Genomic DNA, 14,072 nt, shown 5'->3' with positions numbered 1-14,072 from the left:
CCAGGGCCTGCTGAAAGCAGGTATCTGGGGTTTGTTTAGCTTCTATAATTGCAACTTTGTTGCTTAGAGTGGAGCTCAGAGCCCGGCTTCAACAGGGAGGAAGCTTGGTTTCCTCCAACACTGGAGCAAGCAAGCCTCCAGCTCGCCAGTTGCGTGGCTTCCGGCCGCCATCTTGGTTGGGTTAATTTGCATATTCTGCTGATTAGCCAATGGGAAGCGTAGTGGAGGTATGGTCAATTACCATGTTTGTCTATTATTAGATTAGATTATCTCTGACATTCCCACCCATAAATATAAAATCTCTGCATTGTAAACAGCTCAACCTCAGGTAGATTTACAATGTACTGCATAGTATGTTAGTTCAGTTAATACTTCCAAGAGTCCCAGACAGTGTATATTATTGCTGACCACATTTTATAGATGAGGAAACTGAGGCCAGAGCCTAAGCAACTTTTCCTTGGCAACAGCTGTAAGTGGTAGAGCCAATAATTGAACCTAGACAGTGTGGTTCCATAATACAGCATGAAGCACCACGTTCTATTATCTTTTTTCATGTATTGTCTTCTAAATTATAATATTTTTTGACCCTGTTTATAGTTATTGTACTAGTAGCCCACTGCACGAAATTCATGCACATTAAAAGGGAATTAATTAGAGGAAATATTTTAATATTGCTATTTGCCCTTTATCTATAATAGAAGTGTCAGAGATGAAAGAAAATTAGTGAAATGTATATGAAAATCTCCCTTCTGTCAGAGTCTGGGGTGCGCCATGGGACCCAGAGTCAAGTCCCCACCGACCTGCACAAGCTTCGAAATCGTGTGAGACCCAGACCTGGCCGGCCCCACCCCATCAAACCCTTCAGGGTGGGAGGCACAGCCTCAGGTCCCCCATCCTGGCGCCGGGTGGGGGGCGCAGCCTCAGGTCCCCCATCAAGCCCCACCGGGCAGGGGGCATGGCCTCAGGTCCCCTGACCTGGAGCCAGGGTGGGGGGCATGGCCTCAGGTCCCCCTGCCCGGCCTCAGGTCCCTCTGCCCTGGCACGAGGGCACGAGGGCACGAGGGTGCAAGGGAGTGAGGGCGTGAGGGAGTGAGGGTGCGAGGACACAAGGGCGTGATGACCATTTGCATATTAGCTCTTTATTATATAGGATGAGAAATTCACTATTTCCACTATTTTCCTCACCTAACTAGTCTGCCTCTCCATTTCTAGTCTACAAATTATATTTTCTTTGTTATCATTCAAATATATTATAACATATCATTGTGCACAATTTATATATTGTACACACAAATTCTGTTTATATTCCTATACGCCCCTTGATGTGTTGGTTAGGCGAAGATTGAAGTGGATTATAATGCTTTCTTAATAATAGTCACTTCATAATTGCATAGTACTTTATTGTTAACTAAGAACTACCACATAAACACTTTCATTTACTTCACATAACAACCCTGTGTGTTAGAATAGATATAAATATCTGTTTATCCTTTTAAAGAAATAAAGAATCATGGACTGATGGGAACTGGCACAGCGCTTAGCTCAGAGTAGATATTTAATAAATAGTTGAATAAAAGAATGAATGAACAAATGTTCACAGTCACAGTCATAAAGTTCTGAGAACAGAACAATAATTGAAAGCCGAGACTCCTGATTGCCAATCCGGGGCTTTTTTCGTTACACTGCAGTTGTCTTGAAATGGTTTAATCCTTGTTTTTAAATAAAATACTTTGGCTTCCAAGTACTAGCAGTTGAAATATAATCAAAGTGGTGAGATGGAATTCTCAACTTGCTGTATCTCAATTTAGACCTGTTTTTTTTATTGGAGAGTTGTAGTGACACCACAGGTAGCAACCATTTTTTTGGGGGTCAATATTCAATTAATCTTTCAGCAGATTGTTAATAGAGACTGAATTGTAGGGAGTGCTGTTTGGGAGGTGAAATGAAGAAAAGACGATTCTCAATGACTGAAATCATAAAAATATTGAGGGTGATTATTTACACATTTCGGGTATGTTAGTAGTTCGGACTTGGGCACACTCCAGCCTGGATAATTACTATTTTTCCTTTGTGTAGCCTTCTCTCCATTTATTTTAATTGGCTATGAGGGCAATATGCTTTCTGGCAATCTATTTTGGAGCACTTCTATACATTTGCTTCAAATGATTAGATCTGCCAGATGCCACTCTTGAACTATGTCTGTTCTGGGGGCGGGTAAAGAAGTGTAGCTTCTCACATCTCTCTTCTAACACAAGCTGTGAGTTGGCTCTGGTCCTCCTCTCTGAGAAGGTGGTGTGTAACATCGCTGCTGGACGAGGAAGGCATTTCAGTGGTGGTGCTGAGCGTGGTGCTGAGTTAGAGAGCGGGGAGCACATATTTTTATACTCTTGTTTAGCCAGGAGTGATTTCCATAGCCAAGCAACTATTGAAATGCTATGGGCATTTTCAAAGCCAATGTTATGTACAATGGTTAAAGTTTTGCTCTGTGGGGGAAAGTTAATGGGGGGACCTGTGCTTTTCCATATGTTTTAGGCATGAGCCTTTTTTGGGGGGAAGGAGGGATAACAGTTCATTTTTGTATGGGTACATGTTTTTAGTGTCTTTGTCCTCTACGGATTGCCAGGCATTTCCCCACATCTCGATGAGAGGGTACATACAATCTGATTTTCGAATGAATTCTATGCTGTTGCACAAAACTGATGAACACAGAGACATGAGGACCTTCTTACAACTAACACATCTTCGTGGGGAGCATCGAGATGGGGTGCTACTTAAAATTTGTCATATTAAAGAGCACGCCAATATAGAATGCTATTAACAAACATCCACCTTAATTTTTTTTCTGATTAAATACATCTATATCATGTGCTATGTATGAATCATTTGAGCAGCTGAAAACATCCTAATTTCTGAGGAAAAAAATCTGGTCCTGTCCAGACATCTCTGCACCTACCTTATACCAAGGTGAGATCGTTTCCTTTGAAACAAGGATGAAAGCTCTATTTCCAAGTGTCAAAGTAGAATGTCTACATGAACTAAAAAGGTAGCCTTCTACTTCCTGCGGGACTTAGCAAAGAGCCCGGGCTTACATAGACCGCTCCTGCTGAAGCATGTTTGCAGCAGTATTTTGGGAAACATTTCAGCTCAAGAGACATATTAACTCTTCAGTACGTACTGAATAGTCTCTAAACGCTGTTGCTGGGGCCAAATTACATCACCAGAATACAGCATATTTTGGCTAAAATCTTAATTTTCTGGTAGAATGTATTTTGATGAATATAATTAAATGTTATGTCCTTGGCTTTGGTCAGAGGCCAAGTTAAGAAACTGTTATTTAAAGAATATTTCTTAAGCAAAATTGCAGTGTACTTAGCAGATATTTTCAATAAACATTGTTGAACTAATGAATGAATTAAAGTCATTACGTACCCTGTGTGAAAAACTCCTCCCAGGGTTTATTACCAGGAGAGTTTGTTTTTCCATATGGATTCACATACTTCTTTTGGTTTCATTACTCCCTAAATGCTTTCTGATCCATTTTAATTTTTAACTTAGTTGTTTTGTGTATTTTAATATTATAAAATTCTCTAGACTCTAAATCATAGAGCACTTTAGAATTCATTTAGTCTATTTCACTATCTGCTGCCTGAAATGTTTCAAATCCAGTTGGGGAATGAGGAGGGCATAGATAGTAATGAAAAAGAAACCAACAACAAAATAATTTTCCCCAAACAGCTCCTTCAGGAGAAAGAGAGCCTTCCTTTGAAACCTGTTGATGGAGGGTGCTTAGTTCAGTCCGGGGCACAGGATTGGTCCATAGTGGCACCCACAAATAAGCCCCCCAAAGTTTGGGCACTTTTACCAGGGCAACCCTACAACCTGGCCCTAACTCAGTGTATCCATCAGAACCACCAATTCATCACTATGGAAAAAATACTTATTGAAAGAAAGGTTTCATTGCTGTGATGATTTATAATCTTTGACTTATTTTATGTGATTTAAGCCTTAGGGAAGTTCATTAATTTTATTATTTTTATTTTTTTAAATTTATCTTTATTGTTGGAAGTATTGCAGATGATTTTAATTTGCCTCTGCAAACATTTGTTGGGAGTCTCAATTTAAGGTGGGCAATTTACAAGAGCAGATTTCCCTCCTGAGCTTTCTGAGCGCACTCTGTTGTGGGGCAACACTTCAGTGTTTATTCACTTCCGCCAAAGAGACCCTTCAGAAGATGTTACATTATTTTATTTACATATTTTGGTCATTTACTTTAGGGGGAGGAATAATTTAAGTGCGTTGAGATTAGCATATGTTGGGTTTAGATATTATTGTAATCTCAGAAGCATAACTTTCAACAGGTTACCTATTTAGGAAGCAACAGACTTTCTCGGACTCTGCAGGTTAGTGACTTGCAGGGGATCATATTTCTTGTCAGTTTCTAACGTAGGCAATCTGCATTTTGAACAAGGCAAACCACAAATTGTGCATGATACTCAGGCTGTGCAATAATGGGACCAGGCCCAGAGAGAAGTACATTTGCACATTTGCTCAGTGATGACATGACCAGAACCATTTATTCCTTTGTCCTGGACCTTGATGAATGCCTGGCTTGAAATGCAGGCAGCCATCTGTAGATACAGCACACACGTTAACAGAAACCAGTGGTACATTTGCTCACCCCTTATTGCTTTTTTTAATTCAGCGGCATGAAAGGAGGACACTGCAAGGAAGCACATTATGATTTATGAGTTGTGAAGCTGGCTGCACTAAGATTCTGAAAACCATACTGCAAGCTTATTTCCTTTGAATTTTGAAAAGAAAAAAAACTTGTATTTTCTGTCCTCATTTATGAAATTGGATGCTTAAAAATGATAGCAAAATTATGATTTTAATGACTTAGTTTATATTTGGTAGAGGAAATTCAGCTACATAAGATGAATTTCTGAAAGGAAATAATTTGTATATTCTGTTTGAAATAATTCCCCATGATGGAGGTCTTCTGGAGTTCATTTTCTTGACCAAGACAATCACTTTGTAGCAGATGATGGCTTTAGTGTTGAAGAATGTCAGCCTCTGACCTTGAAGATCTTGTCTTCTCCCTGGTTTTGCTTCTGTTAAGACCAATTTATATAATGTCATATTGTTATGTAATTATTCAAAATTTGAATAATTTTAGTTGGTATGCTTTTGACTCTTATACATTTTAAATATATTTCTTGGCATTTAAAAAATATTTTAAAATCTCTCTTTTATATACCCTGCTCCTATTAGTCTGAGAGAAACAACTGTGAGAAGGAGGAAGGTGAAAATTACCAATGCATTTGTAGTGTGCTGTGTCACCAGAGCTCTGTTTTCGTAAGGAGTATTGGATTTCTGCTTGAATGAATACCGTGTACTGAATATCCAATTACATTTGTGATCACATCACTATTGACCAACTAACCACACATGCACAAACATGTTTGAGTACGGGCGCTCAAACACACACACACACACACACACACACACACACACACACACACACACATTCCTCCACACTATATAATAACACCTTTTATTTGATGCAATTATCCCTGTTAAGAAGATAGGGCGAGTTTTACCACTGAAGAGATTAAGTGATTTTTTCCAGGTCTCATGACCAGTAAGTGATGGGCCTTTTTGTAGACCTTTGATCATTTGACTTGGGTCCTGTCACTCCTTCACTCAGGAAATACACTGAACATGATACAACAGATGGTGTGTCACAGAGCCACTTTGTGTGTTATTTAGTGGTAATCAGGGAAAGCCATTAGCTTGTTATTGTTATTAATACCAATATTATTTTTTCTCCTCAAGGGCTCTGGATGAGAAGACTGCTGCCTAACACTTTGTCCTTCTGGTTCTCAGGAGCTAACGTGTACACAAAGCAAAATAAACTTCTAATGAAGATTATTTGCAAAATATTCCTATGTTCCTTTATTCACTCATATTTAGGCCATATTATACATGTCAAAATAAGCCTGATATTCTCCCCAATCCTGAGGCATGGATCTATAGCTCTCAATGAAGGAACTAGTCTGTTAGACTGGGTTTCTCTCGTGTCAGACAGCATTGTCAGTCAACAGGCATGAAAGGTGGCTTCTAGAGAGTAAATTGCATGATCAACTCAACTTCACATTCAAAGCAACTTTTACCCTCTCCCTCTATCTCAATTAAATTCTAGAACAGTGTTCCTTTCACTTTCTCCAAGTCAAGGAGAGTCTGGCTTTAAAGTACAAAATAGAATATTCATTTCCAGTCCAATGCATATGGACTGAAGCTTTATGTTCTAACTTGCTAAACACTATCGCAATTCTAATGAGACTTGGTAGATATTCCATTCATTCTGTTAGAAAACAAGCATCATGACTTAATGAGGACAAGTAGGTAACCACTGAAACATTTCCAAATTGTCAGTTCTGTACCCATTGTTGAACTCTGCATGAAGTTATATATATGTGTAAATTTATGCACAACGATTAATCTACTATGATAATTTATTTAAAACCTAAATAATATTCCATGTATAAAATATACAACTGAAGGAACAGAAACTGATACAGTGGAGAGTTCAATGTCAAGTTCTGAAGATGCCACCCAAAGGAAAAAGGGATTTTGGAAAAGAGGGGGCTGGAGGAGCAGCCTCTGGGAGTGACAGTTCTGACAAGGAGTCTTGGGGTCCCAAAGATGGTGGCAATGCAGTAAAGATCAAACACATTCTGTGTGAAAAACATGGAAAAATCATGGAAGCCTTGGAAAAGTTAAAGTCTGGAATGAGATTCAATGAAGCGGCTGCACAATCTAGTGAAGATGAAGCCCGGCTAGGGGCGACTTGGGTTGGATGCCAGAGGGCCCATGGGGGGGGGAGGGGCATATGAAGAAGCAGCACTTTCCTTGCCTGTAAGTGGGTTGGAAAAGCCTTTGTTTACAGACACTCTGGTTAAGAAAAAAAAGTGCATATATTGTTATGGTTGAAGGGAGAAAATAAAATGGTATGGAAGACTGAAAAAACAAAAAACAACTGAAAATGCTTTCAGAATACTAAAGTCCCCCGAAGAGTCCTCATGGCTACTTCCTCTTTTGTGGCCTCAAATCTGAATGGGTCTCTAAAAAACCCCAGGAAGGCTTTAGAAATACATGATGGAAAAAGGCAACTACCTCGGCTTTTAAAGCTTTCTTTTCTCATGCTTGCTAATGCCTTCCTTTAGCTGCCACTAAATAATTGAAGCGCATCTTTTTATACCTTGTTGAGCATGGCAGTGGAAAGAGCCACCTGAGTCAGAAGACCTGGGCTGTGCAATTCTTACAGCATGTAGTCTGTTTCCCACATAAGGGTGTGTGCTCTATGAGGGCAGGGACTGGGTGCTCTTTTCATTATTGGACCTTCAGCATCTATCATCATCAAAACAGACTTGATCCACACACACTTAAGTGCCTTCTTTGGGCCAGGCATTGTTCTATTTGCTGGCGATGGCACAGTGAAAGAAACGAACACAATCCTTGCTTTGATGGTGTTCACTCTCTAGTGGGAAGATCTATGTGATTAAGCGCTTTGATGGATAATATAGCGGAGTGTGTGAAGCACAGTGCTACTAAGAGTGGTACGGAAGCCCTCCCTGCTAAATGGGCACTTGAGCAAAGCCAGGGATGAGCCTTGTGAATATCTGGGGATAGAGAGCTCAGGCAGAGAAAGAAGCAAGAGACCCTGGGATGCTTGGTGTGCTCACAGAACAGTAATAATAATAAACATACACACACAAAATGAATACGCCTGAGATCATAGAGGTGTTTGTATTAGGACTTGGGGCTATTAGCTTTATCCGTTTGGCTTTTAAGCTTGTTTTCGGCCTCTGAACAGGATATTGCACTGACTTTGCTGGTTGTTAAAATGCAGGGGCTTCGGACTGGTTTCTAGAGGGCTGATTGATAATCCTGGGACCTAGGACCCAGAATTTCACCCTCCCCAGTTTTTATTACTTGGGGATAATATTGGAAAGTTTCCCAGCAGAGAGTCAGTGGATATCTGAATGGAAGCTTTTGTTTGCTTTCTGCCCTGAGGGTGTCATTTTGGGTCACTCAGGGTATAAATGGCAGAGCGGATTTATGACAGATGTAGCTTATTGTGAAGGAAAATGAAGTGTTCAGTAGAAAATGAACCGTATTCTAACATTGTGTCTTTTTAGCTTCCCAATCGTCTATTGCACGGCTGAGCCTTTGTAAACTGTAGTATATTTTATCTCCTACTCCACCCAAATTACTGCATTCCAGCTGTTGACCTTGTGCTTTCTGAAATAAGCCTTTCTTCCTCCTCCTCCTTCTTTTTAAAAAATTGAATTTGAAGAGTTGACCCACAGGGTAAAGAACTTTTAAATATATGAAAAGTACTCGGAATAGAAGCAAAACAATATACCCCCTTTTCTCACCCAGTTGCTGATGGGAATAGTCATTCTGGAAAGCAGTCTGTTAGTGCTTAGTGAGGTTATATTTGCGTACTCCCCATGAAGACTCACCCAGGCCTATGTATACCCTAGAGAAAATTCTAATAAAGGTAAAGGAAGATATTTGAGGATTATCTTTCTCTCTCATCTGTCTATTTTGGTGGTGTTGGGAGTGGTACTTGAAAGTTAGAGGCAACAAAGATGACTATAGGGAACTGAGGAAGTAAAATGTGCAATATGTATGCTTAACAAGGGCACTTCAAGGCAACAAGCTAGATATAAATGGAGCAACATGAATAGATATTAAGAACCTGAATAGATATTAAGAAATTAAGAAAAAAAGAAATAAAAAATGAAATGCATAGTCTAACATTACATTTGTAAATTAAACACATTCATACAAACTTACTATTTTTATAAAGATATGGGCTTATTTAAGGACTTATAGCAAGCAGTTTAGGAATGGGGAACAATGGGACAAGGGATTAGAAAGACATTGGGGCTCTGTCTGGGTGGCTCAGTTGGTTAGAACATTGTCTCTCTCTGTCTCTCTCTGTTTCTCTCTCTGTGTCTCTTTCTCTCTCAAATTAACCAATACATAAAATTTAGAAATGTTATAAAAAGAAATAAATTGGAGATGAAGCTAAAACAAGAGAGGTTTTACAGTGATGATAGTGTGCTGTGAACCCAGGGATATGATTAACTCACTTCCTTGCTCCTAAGGTTCAAAAGACAAAGGAAAGTCATGCTCTATTATTTGGAAATCTAAGAGTCTTTCTAACTCTCCTAGACCAGTGGTTGGCAAACTGCAGCTCGCGAGCTACATGCGGCTCTTTGGCCCCTTGAGTGTGGCTCTTCCACAAAATACCACTTGCGGTCGCGCGTGTACAGTGCAATTGAAACTTCGTGGCCCATGCGCAGAAGTCGTTATTTTGTGGAAGAGCCACACTCAAGGGGCCAAAGAGCTGCATGTGGACTGCGAGCCGCAGTTTGCCGACCACTGTCCTAGACTGTATTCTCCTGTGATTCCAAAGACATATTTCTATGGAGGGAAGAGTTTCTGAAAGCAATTCACAATTCATGAGCATGAAATGCACTAAAAGATTACACGCATAAAAGAAACTAACAAATTGTTTCCTAAATAAGCTTTAGCAATCATGCTTCTAGTCAGTGTGGCATTTGAAGTATTCCTTTATAGAACACAGTGTTGGTAAGAAGTACTTGCCTATGGGACATGGGGTGGGGAGTGAACATAGAAAGCTGTTAATTTTTCTTTTTATTTTTTTATTTCTATGATGCTTTCTTTGTGAGACTTCTCTTCCAGTCTAGTTCCCATGACAGCATCTTTAACTGGTCTCCTTCTAGGTGCCTTTACTGCAGTGATGGAACTGCCCAGGTGGGGGCACTGCTGTGCTCTTTGTCAAACTGCTTTTTTCTTTGAGATTGGCTTTTCTTTTCTCTCATTTTCTCTCTTTCCCCCCTAACTTTCTCTGCATGAATTGTGCTCCCTTTTCCAACTCTGAAGACACTTGATCCAATTTAGCACATTTTATGGGCAGTACTTCAGTGAGTTGCTGGAACATATATTACCTCACTCCTTTCCCATTCTTCCTATGCCCTCGCTATATAGATTCACTTGGATTTTAGCATTTTTAAAACAGAAAGGGTGAACCTATGCTTCCAGCTTTAAGTTCTGAAATGATGATACAGTAGCTGAATCACCATTTCACTACATTTTCTCTATTTGACTTTGTTCTTTTTTTTAAAATTCAGGTGATAAAATCTAAAACCCATGACTTTCGAGATGTTCTTCAGTGGCTTAATTATAGAAGCCTTTATTGAAGCTCCCCTTTCCTTGTTTATCCAATAAGGCAGTGATTACCATTACCATGCACGAATTCTGCTTAGTTATTGGTTCCTCAAATGATAATTACTATTTATCTAATTATGTGGTAAGTGCTATGCAGTGGCAGGGTAATTAAACAATGTACAACTACAAAGTAAGTTTGGTATTTGGGGGGAGTTTGTTTGACCAAAATTCATTTTAATGATAACTCATTTGATACCGAAAGAGAATAGCATCAAGTTATTTGTAGGAAAATGGCAAATGTCATTTAGTTTCACATTATAACCTATTATAGTTTAGCACTGAAGAAGCAAAGTGTATTCTCCCGTAAAAATGAATTCCACACACTTTCCTGGTTACTGGGGAAACGAGGCTCTTGGCTTTTCTGATCAGGCGGTAGTTGCAAGTGATCAGTGAGGAAATGTTGATCACCTTCCTGTGTGCCTAGTTTGAAAAGCAATGCAAATGTAGGCAAGAATAGGCCAAATTTAGCAAGCCTCACCTGGGACATCAATTCTTACAGTTTAGTTTCTTGAAGTATGGGACATGGACTACTGGCATGAGTCACTGGGGACTTTGAGCATAGGAGGGGGCTTTTGTCCAATGTCAATTTCTGGGCTCCACCACCCCCTCACCCCAGAGGTTCTAATTTAGGTCTAGGTTGTGGCCCCCCAATCTGCCTTTTATCCTTGTAGACTTAAGTGCTCCCCAAGTGAATCCAAAGCATCTTTAACTTTGAGAGACACCAAGCACCATGAGGACATTCAGGCCTAATCTGTGTGCCTGTGTTTGGACACCTGTGGGCTGTTCCTTCCCCCCACCCCCAACCCCAGTACTCCTGTCGGACATAGGCGTATGCCATTCCTCCATATTTCTCATAAAGTCACCTTTCTCCTTTCTTTTCAACTTCAAAATACATTTTCATTTTAGAAATTATTAAGTTCCCCAATTAGCGTATTCTTCACAAAATATTACATTAATATGTGTATATCTTAGAATGGGGAGTGTGATGGATATGAAAAATGGAGACAAGGATACTGGATTCACCAAATTCATTTTGGAAGACATTTGGAGAGGATGCTAGGTCTTTTGGAGATCTTCATTCAATTCTGCTTTCAAAATAAGGGTTAATTTAATTGGACAGTTACTCAGGTAGGTGAAGTATTTTATATACATTATTCCTTTTAATCCAAAAACCTTCTGTAGAGGAGAAATATTATTATACTCCTTTTCACATGGGAAAATGTGGCACAGAGAAGCTAAGAAACTTTCCCAAAGTCACACAGCTCAATAAATATTTATTGCTAAGCAAAATCTGTGTAATTCTACTGTGTGAGAGGAAGAATAATTTTTCCTCTACTTTTTTAGGTTGTTGGCTGAGACACCCCCTATAATAAAAGATAGACTCAAAGGAAAAAAAAAGTAGATGTTTAATAACATGTACTAGTATACCTCCAATATACATGGCAGATATCCAAGAAAATGGAGTAACTTTCTGAAATGGCCCAAGCCACCACTTTAAATACTATCTCTAGCTAAAGGCAAAAGAAGATGTTGGGGAAAGGGGGGGGACTCCAGTTATGAGAGGTTACCAGGCAGAGCAATTTAATCAAGTGTGTGTGGTTGTTATGCAGATTTATCCACACCTTCTCCATTGATATTTCTAGAAATTTACTTCCCCTTCTATTCCGTAGTACAGAGAAAGAGACACTCTTACAAATGGAGATTTCCCTTATAAATGTCACTTCCACTCTGTTCAGCTCTTCCTATGTCTGCTCTTTCTTAAAATTTACCAGCCTAACATAATCCTTATGCCAGAGAGACATATTTTGGGACCAAATTCTGCTCCCCTTCACGGCCTCTGAGCACCTTCATCATGGTCAATCTTGTAGGAATGTTTCTTCGTGATTCTTATCAAAAGAATTCTTAGTCTAAAACAGTGGTTCTCAACCTTCCTAATGCCGCGACTCTTTAATACAGTTCCTCATGTTGTGGTGATCCCCAATTTCGTTGTTACAAATTGAACATAATTAAGCATAGTGATTAATCACAAAAACAATATGTAATTATGTATGTGTTTTCCAATGGTCTTAGGCGACCCCTGTGAAAGGGTCATTCGACCCCCAAAGGGGTTGCAACCCACAGGTTGAGAACCGCTGCTCTAAAAGAAGGCAAATTCTTAATCTACTGAAATCTGTGTTATGATTTCCTTCCTTTCCTCTTACCATCCTCCCTCCTCTCGCCCCAATCAAAGGGTGTCTGAGAATGGATCAGAAGAATGAGGACACTGCTGTGTTTGCATTTTAAGAGCCTGGCTGAAAGAAAGACAGCTGTTCACAAAAGCGGCTATTTTGCGTTGATTTATTTTATGGTGAGAGAAACAAAGTGGAAGAATGGCTGCATATTCTAGGGAAGGACAAAGACCTGTAGAATGGAGTGAATGCCACCGAGGGAAAGCAAGGCTTTTAAAAAGAGTGACAATTTTACTGCACTGGTCTACCAACTGTAAGACATACAAATGCGATTTTATTCTTTTTGGAGACCAGGTACAGGGTTACCGAATGAGTTTCACAAAAGAAGAGGTTTCCGTCAGAGAGGCCTTGCTGACAGCAGCACATCCATTATCTGGGCTCAGACATGGAAGCCACCCAATTCAGTGCTCACTTGGTGAACAACACTGAGCAGGAAAGGCAAACAATAAGGCATCTTTGTTTCATAATTTGTGATAACTCTTTATAAAATTTGTAGCGTGGAAGTGAAAAGCATAGACCATCTTTCAAGGAAAGACATAATTAGAATTACAAATATTTATTTGGTATTGGCAACTTGAAACCATTTTACAATTTGGAGACCAAATATTTTATTTATCCAAAATTGTTGCAAAGAGGAGAATTGAATTGCTGATCACATCAACCATTTAATAAGGCTTTGGCAGAAAAGTTTACTTGAATCTCTTATTTGCGATTAAAGTGTATGTAGTTTATAATGCGGATTCATATGAAAAAGTGCAAAATGTTTTGGGCATAAAAAGAGTGATTTCTAAATTATCTCATTTATTTTGTAATCTAAGTGACTGTTACGACAGTCGACCGGTCGCTATGACGCGCACTGATCACCAGGGGGCAGACACTTAACACAGGAGCTGCCCCCTGGTGGTCAGTGCACTCCCACAGCCAACCTCCTACGGCCAGCCAACCTCCCAAAGTCCCTCCCCCTGGCGGCCGTCCCCGATCGGCCCTGATTGCAGGCCAGGCCGAGGAACCCCACCATGTACAAATTCGTGCACTGGGCCTCTAGTTGGATTATAATACACATTGTGACCAGTGTGAGGGGAAAGGAAAATATCCTTCTTTTCCCTTTTAGTTCTTCTGGCTGGTCTAATAATCAAATTAACATGAGACAGATTAACAGGAGAAACTAACCAAATTTAATTACATATGTCCATCAGGGGTTCCATAGGAATTTGAGACTCAAGGACAGTCAAGGTTTATATGCCATTCTAGACAGGGATCTGGGACTTCCAAGGGCAAGCAGGCGATTCACAGGTGAACGAGAAAGAGCAAACATTTGGTAAGCAAATTCTTGCTGGGCCATCCAGAAATAATGGAATGCAGAAAGGAATGTAACAGACTTTCTAGGTTCCTCCCTGTCTGCTGCACTTAGTTCATGTTATGCTAAGGTGACAGCTCCCTCTAGCACAGTGGTTCTCAACCTTGGCTGCACATTAGAATCACCTGGGAATCTTTTTAAAATCCTGATTTCTGGGCCTC

General features: G+C 39.8%; 1 pseudogene; it reads left to right on the top strand.

The window, feature by feature from the left end:
* Window positions 1–6,575: 6,575 nt before the first annotated feature.
* Window positions 6,576–7,006, top strand: LOC102247564 (annotated as a pseudogene).
* The last annotated feature ends 7,066 nt before the right edge of the window (window positions 7,007–14,072 follow it).

This window comes from Myotis brandtii, unplaced genomic scaffold, assembly GCF_000412655.1.
Source record: "Myotis brandtii unplaced genomic scaffold, ASM41265v1 scaffold352, whole genome shotgun sequence".
NCBI lineage: Eukaryota > Metazoa > Chordata > Mammalia > Chiroptera > Vespertilionidae > Myotis > Myotis brandtii.
The sequence above is the reverse complement of the archived record's forward strand: the minus strand, read 5'-3'. Positions and strand labels throughout refer to the sequence as shown.